Raw genomic sequence first — 8,115 nt, 5'->3', positions numbered from 1 at the left:
AAACGACAAGAGCGGTGCCCTCAGGCTCAACGGGAGGTTACTCTGCATTGAGCTCAGTTGCGCCTCCACACCGGTAATTGTGGAACTGCAAGTAACTTCATTTGCCCTATAACACTTCTGTGAATCTGCTCCAGAAAATACCTAAAAACTACAACATTAAAAGACTTATTTGGAGTGTATGCGGTACAGCAAGATCAATAAAAGCAGAAAATGCTGGACGTACTCAGCAGGACTGGCAGTATCTGTGGTGAGTGAAACAGAGTTAAGGCACAATGATTTTTCTTTAATTTTGATTTAATTTCATGATTTTTCTTCATCATAAAGTTGGCCACTAGGGTAGGAGACCACATTGGATTATCAATATATAACACCATGAGATGAGCTCTTAATATTTTCCTGACTAGGTTCCAATTTTTGGACATCATTTTCCTTGTGCTCAGAGTGTTGGGTATTTTTCTCTATTTGTCCTTGGGATGTGGCTGATACAAACAAGATAGCATTGATTGTCCATCGTGAGTTGCCTTGGAAAGGTGTGGTGGGCCTTCTTGAAATATATCACCTTCACTTTATCATCGCTGGGTCGAAATCCTGGAATTTCCTGCCTCACAGCACTGTACCTTCACCACATGGACTGCAGCGGCTCAAGAAAGCAGCTCTCCACCACCTTCTCAACTGGTGATGGACAACAAATTGTCAGTGACATACGCATCCCATGAACAAATGAAAAAAAGAATCTTACCTGCCACTTGTCAGCCCAATTATTGATGTTATCCTGATCTTCTGGACTGGTTATGGGCTCCTCAATTATCAAAGGAGTTGTGAATGGAACTCAATCCTGTAGAATCATCAGCAAACAGCCCCACTGCTTACTTTCTGATGGAGGGAAGGTCAATAACGAGCCAAAGGAAGGTGGTTGATCCAAAGAAACTTGTGCAGCAATGTCCCGGGTTGTAATGACAGGCGACCCATATGGAATTTATGTTAAACTGGTATAAAACACTGGTTTGGCCTCAAATGGAGCATTCGTCCAGTTCTGGGCATCACCCTTTAAGAACGAGGTGAAGACATTAGGGAGAGTGCAGAAAAGTTTCGCGAGAGTGGTTCCAGCTATCAGGAACTTCAGTTACTTGCATGGATTGGAGAAGTTGCAACTGTTTTCCTTTGAGAAGAGAAGGCTGAGAGGAGATTTGATAGAGGTGTTTACAATTTACAATCTGTATTAATGACTTGGATTCAGGGATAGAAGGTACTATAGCTAAATTTGCAGATGACACCAAAATAAGTAGGAAAGTAAGTTGCAATGAAGAAATAAGACATTTACAAATGGATATGGACAGGTTAGGTGAATGGGCCAAAATTTGGCTGATGGAGTTTAACATGGATAAGTGTGAGGTTATCCATTTTGGCCGGAAGAATAAAAAGGCAACTTATTATTTAAATGGAGAGAAACTTCAGAATGCTTCAGTGTAGAGGGATCTGGGTGTCCTCGTGCATGAATCGCTGAAAGCTAGTATGCTGGTACAGCAGGTAATAAGGAAGGCAAATGGAATTTTGGCATTTATTGCGAAAGGAATAGAGTATGAAAATAAGGAAGTGTTGTTGCAACTGTACAAGGCATTGGTGAGACCGGACCTGGAGCACAGTTTTGGCCCCCTTGAGGAAGGATGTAGTTGCACTGGAGGCGGATCAGAGGAGGTTCACTAGATTGATTCCAGAGATGCAGAGCTTGTCTTATGAGGAGAGATTGAGCAGTTTAGGCCTATACTCGCTAGAGTTTAGAAGGATGAGAGGAGATCCAGTTGAGGTATAGAAGATGCTAAAGGGGATAGACAAAGCAGACGTGGAGCGGATGTTTCCCCTTGTGGGGCATTCTTGAACAAGAGGCCATAGTTTTCAGTTAAGGGGTGGTAGATTTAAATCAGAGATGAGGAGGAATTACTTTTCTCAAAGGGTCGTGAATCTGTGGAATTCACTGCCTCAGAGTGCAGTGGATGCCGGGACACTGAATAAATTTAAGGAGGAGATAGACAGATTTTTAATTAGCAACGGGTTGAAAGGTTATGAGGAGAGGGCGGGAAATTGGAGTTGAGGCTGAAATGAGATCAGCCATGATCGTATTGAAGGGCGGGGCAGGCTCGAGGGGCTGAATTGCCTACTCCTGCTCCTAGTTCTTATGTTCTTATGTTTAAAATCACGAGGGTTCTCAACAGAGTAGATGGGGGAAAAACTGCTCCAATTTTTGGAAGGATCAAAAACCAGAGGCCCTAGATTTAAGGCAATTGGAAAAAGAAGCAATGGAGACATTGGGAAAAACTATTTCACGCAGCGAGTGGTTGGGACGTGGAATGCACAGCCTGGCCTTGTGGTGGAAGCAGGTTCAATTGAGGCATTCAAGAGGGAATTGGGTTATTACCTGAAAAGGAAGAATGTGCAGAGCTATTGGGAGAAGGTGAGGGAATGGCACTTAGTGAATTGCTCCTTCAGAAAGCCAGCACTAACACAACAGGCTGAATGGCCTTCTGTGTGTAACTATTCTATGAACTATGAGCCACTGAATGATTTTCCTTTTCATCCTGATTGCCTTCAGTTTCCTTTAGGGTTTCTTGGTGTCACAGTTGGTTGATTCCAGCCTCAATATCAACGACAATAACTCACACCTCTCTCCTGGCATTTAGTTTTGTGCCCATGTTTAGACCAAGTTTATTATGAGATCTGGAGCCAAGTGATTCTGGACTGATCATTGACAAGTATGTTATTGGTGAGAAACTGTTGCTTGATGGCATTTCTGGTGACTCCTTCCATCAATTTACTGGTGCCTGGGAAGAGACTGATGGTATAGTAATTGGTACGTTAAATTTGTCCTGTTTTCTATGAATAGGACATAACTGGGTAGTCTTCCACACTGTCATGTGGAGAAACAAGTGTCCAAGCTTTACTGGAAAACTTGACTCAGGAAGTGACTAGCTCTACGTAGGTTTTCAACACTGCCAATAAAATGTTTCTATGCACCATTGTGTTTAGTGCTCTCAGCTACTTCTTGTGGAATGAACACAATTGGCTAGGTACTCACCATCACTGTCCTCTCTGATCTACACTAACTCCTCACCACAAATAAATTGAATCTAAAATACTCATCATTCAGTTACCTCTGTGTGGTTTCACCTGCTCTTTTCACCCACCATTAGTGACAGAGCATCTAGTTGCCTTGAGCCTACTCTTTAAAGCTCCCTCCAATACTGTTTGCTTCTGAATTTCCATACCCATCAGTAAAACCTTCTCAAAACTCTTTCTTTTGACCAAGCTTCATTCGCTTCTTCTAATTCTCCTTTCATGGTTCATATCCAATTCCTTTTTTTCCCATTTACCTATTCCCTTATCCATCTGCTTAAGGCATCTTGGGAGCATTTTTTTGAAGAAATCAATTATTCAGCACTTTCCACAAGCTCGGGGCATCCAAAGGTGCTTTACACCCAAGTACTTTTGATATGTAGTCACTGTTCCAAAAGACAAATATCACTTGGCCCATGGGATCTCCTAGACCAGTTTCAATTATCTGAGGGAGTCGCAGAGGAATTTTTCCCTTATTAGCCTAGGCTTTTTTTTCTTTTTTTGCCAATCTGTGCACAGCAAGATCCCACAAACAGCAATGAAATAATGACCAGATTATCAGTTTTTAGTGACATTGGTTGACAGATACATATTGGCCGGGGGGGTGGGGGACTCTCTTGCTCTTCTTCAAATAGTGCCATGGGATTTTTTACATCCACCTGAGAGGGCAGACTCAATTTAATGTTTCACCTGAAAGACTGTAGGTGGGATTTTCCGCACCCCGCCCGCCTCCGGGATTGTCCGGTCCCGTCACAAGTCTGGGGCGCCACCTCACCTGCGGCGGGTCCCACCCGCGATGGGGCCGTAAAATCCCGGCCAGTGCCTCCGACTGCGCAGCATTCCTCCTGTGCTCCACTGGACCGATAACCTTAATGTGCTTCTCAGGTCTCTGAAGTGGAACCCACAACATTCTAATTCAGAGGTGAGAGAATCTCAAATACAATTTGAGGGCGAGCAACTCGAGCTGGGAAAATAGGCTAAGGGGAAGGTCAGTGGATGAGCAGTGGCAGACATTTAAGCAGACATTTCATAACGCTCAGCAAAAGTTTATCCTGGTAAAAAAAAGGAAGGACTCGATGAGAAGGATGAACCCCCTGTGGTTAACAAAGGTGGTCAAGGAGTCTATCCAATCAAAAACTCAGGCATACAGAGCAGCGAAAACTAGTGGTAGGCCAGAGGATTTTAGGAACCAGCAGCAGATGACTAAAAGGTTAATAAAGAGGGAGAAAATTTATTATGAAAGTAAATTAGCAAGAAATATCAAAACAAACAGCAAGAGCTTCTACAGGTATACAAAAAGAGAGTGGCTAAAGTGAGTGTGGGATCCTTGGAGAATTAATAATGAGGAACAGGGAAATGGCAGATAATTTAAACCAATACTTTGCCTCGGTCTTCATGGTGGAGGACACTATAATCATCCCAAAGATATCAGATAAGCAAGAAACTAATGGGAGGAAAGATCTTGTAACAGTCTTTATCACGAGGGACAAAGTATTTGACAAACTAATGGGACTAAAGGCAGACAAGTCACCAGGACCTGATAACCTGCATCCAAGGGTTTTTAAGGAAGTGGCTGCAGAGATAGTGGAGGCATTGATCAAAATATTCCAGAACTCACTCGATTCTGTGAGGGTCCCAGCAGATTGGAAAACCGCTAGTGACACCCCTGTTCAAGAAGGAAGGGAGACAAAAAGCAGGAAACTATAGGTCAGTCAGCCTAACATCTGTCGTTGGGAAAATGCCCGAGTCCATTATTAAGGAAGAAATAGCAGGACATTTAGAAAAGCTTAACACAATCAAACAGAGTCAACATGGTTTTGTGAAAGGGAAATCATGTTTGACAAATGTGCTAGAGCTCTTTGCGATTACAACAAGCAGAGTTGATAAAGGGGAACCGGTAGATGTAGTGTGTTTGGATTTCCAGAAGGCATTTGATAAGGTGCCACATAAAAGGTTATTGCACAACATAAGAGCTCACGGTATTGGGGTAATGTGTTAGCATAGATTGAGGGTTGGTTGGTTAACACAAAGGGCAGAAATTTGCGCTGAGCGGACGGGTGTGCGCCCAAGCCGCTCAAGTGTAAAATGACGCGAGCATCCCGACATCATTGTGCACTTGCGCAATATTTCGGACGGCGGGCACACGCGGGAGTTGGCAGCACGCTCCCCCCTCCAACAATTAACAGGCCTATTAAGGCCATTAAAGTAATAATTGACTGAAATTTTTTGCCGTCCAACTTTAAAAGGCGGCCTTTGGATATTTAGGAGGCCTCATCCGCAGATGGATGCGGTTTCTAACAGCAATTAAAAATTAAATAATTTTAAAATTTCATTCCTAACATGTCCCTGCTCATGTGACCGAGTCGCATGAGGGGACATGTTTTTAACAGTGGTAAATTTTCTTTTTCTGTGTTTTTAAATCTTTAGCTCCCTGAGACAGCTCTGTGCCTCAGAGAGATTTCATTGCGCGCACTCGCGCACAGTCGCGAACTTCTGCGCTCGCCTTCCTCCTGCCCCCATCCCAGCAGCGCTGCAGCGCGCATTTCACGCTGTTAATTGCCCAGCCAGCGTGAAATCGATGTCGGGGCTCAATCGCGGGCAGCTTCGCGACCGCTCCCGGGCCCACCCGACAAGGTAAAAATCTGGCCACACAAGACAGGGATTAATGGGTCTTTTTCGGGTTGGAAAGACGTAACTAGTGGAATACCACAAGGATTGGTCCCAGGGCCTCAATTATTCACTATCTATATTAATGACTTGGAGGAGGGGGCAGAGTTTAATGTATCTAAATTTGCTGATGATACAAAAATAGGGAGGAGGGCATGTCTTGATGAGGACATAAGGAATCTGCAATGGGATATAGACAGTCATAGACTCATGGAGGTCTACAGCACAGAAAAAGGTCCTTCAGCCCATCGAGTCTGCACCGGTCAAACAAGCACCTAACTATTCTAATCCCATTTTCCAGCACTAGGCCCATAGCCTTGTATGCCCTGGCATCGCAAGTGCACATCCAAATACTTCTTAAATGTTATGAGAGTTTCTGCCTCTACCGCCCTTTCAGGCAGTGAGTTCCAGATTCCCACCACCCTCTGGGTGAAAAAATTCTTCCTCACATCCCCTCTAAACCTCCTGTCCCTTACCTTAAATCTATGCCCCCTGGTTATTGATCTCTCCACCAAGGGGAAAAGTTCCTTCCTGTCTACCCTATCTATGCCCCTCATAATTTTATACACCTCAATCATGTCCCCCCTCAATCTCCTCTGCTCCAGGGAAAATAACCCTGTCTATCCAATTTCTCCTCATAATTAAAACTCTCCAGCCCAGGCAACACCCTGGTAAATCTCCTCTGCACTCTCTCTAGTGCAATCACATCCTTCCTATAATGCAGATTCCAGAACTGCACACAACACTCTAGCTGAGTGAGTGGGCAAAAACTTGGCAGATGGAGTTTAATGTAGGAAAGTGTGAGGCCATGCACTTTGGTAGGAAGAATCAAAAGGCAGACTATTATTTAAATGGAGAGAAACTCCAAAAAAGTGCAGCACAGAGGGGTTTGGGAGTTTTTGTGCATGAAACATAAAAAGTTAGCATGCAGGTACAGCAAGTAATTAAGAAGGCAAATGGAATTTTGGCCTGTGTTGCTAGGGGGTTGGAGTTTAAAAATAGGTAAGTCTTGTTACAACTGTACAGGGTGTGGGTGAGGCCGCACCTGGAGTACTGTGTACAGTTTTGGTTCCTGTATTTAAGAAATGATATACTGGCATTGGAGGCAGTTTAAAAGAAATTCACTAGGCTGATTCATGGAATGAAGGGGTTGACTTATCAAAAATGGCTAAACAGGTTAGGCCTTTATTCATTAGAGTTTAGAAGAATGAGGGGTGATCTTATTGAAACGTACAAGATTCTGAGGGGGCTTGACAGGGTAGATGTTAAGAAGATGTTTCCACTAGTGGGGGAATCTCGAATTAGGGGACGTTGTTAATAAGGGGACACTCATTTAAAACTGAGATACAAAGGAATTTCTTCTCTCAGAGTGTAGTGAATGTCTGGAATTCTCTGCGCCAGGAAGTTGTGGAGGCTAGATCACTGAAAGTATTTAAAGAGGAGGTAGATAGATTTTTGAAATATCGGGGAGTTGAGGGCTATGAGAAGCTGGCACAAAAGAGGAGTTGAGGCCTGGGGCAGATCAGCCATGATCTTATTGAATGGTGAGTCAGGCTTGAGGGGCTGAATGGCCTACTCCTGCTCCTATTTCTTATGTCCTTATGTACTACCCACTAACTGATCAAAGGTTAAGCTGCTTAAACCAGTTGCATTTTTGTTTGCGGTCTTACTTTAGCTGCTTTTACCATGTATTAATAAGAATTCTTAAATTTAAGTCACAAAGTTATACCGCCAATAAATCCAGCTCCTTAATTCTGGCATTGACTCATTGACCTGGGAAACTGGGTCTATTAATCTGCTGCCCGGATGAAGCAGAAAGTGCTGGAAAAACTCAGCAGTTCTGGCAGCATCTGTGGAGAGAGAAAGAGTTGACCTTTCAAATCCAATATGATTCTTCTTTGGAACACCTTTGACACCTGGATTCAGCTGTGTGAATGGCAGAAGTGTCTTTCCCAGACTCTGAATTAAAGCAATGTAAAAGCACCTGTACTGCCTGTGTTAAATTTACATTCATAACTGCTCTAAATCAGAAAACAATTGGGGCGGTGCACACAAATAATTACCCCCATTTATGTCCAAACGTGTTTCACAGTAGTTGTTATGTGATTACCTTCAGTTGGCCTGCATGTGCTCATTTACACTTCACTATTTCCCCTGGTGATTGTTATGATGCTGTTGTAGCCTGTGGCATCTGAGTGCACACAGTGGGTCATTCACTCATAATTATTAAAGAGCGCTGTAAATTACTGAGTGCTTAGTGGTGACAGTAACATCCATCTGTTTATAAAATATGTAAATAAATGCATCGCTCGGTGCACTGAGCAACACAACTTACAGATT

Source organism: Cetorhinus maximus, chromosome 8, assembly GCF_964194155.1.
Source record: "Cetorhinus maximus chromosome 8, sCetMax3.hap1.1, whole genome shotgun sequence".
NCBI lineage: Eukaryota > Metazoa > Chordata > Chondrichthyes > Lamniformes > Cetorhinidae > Cetorhinus > Cetorhinus maximus.
Note: the sequence above shows the minus strand (reverse complement) of the source record.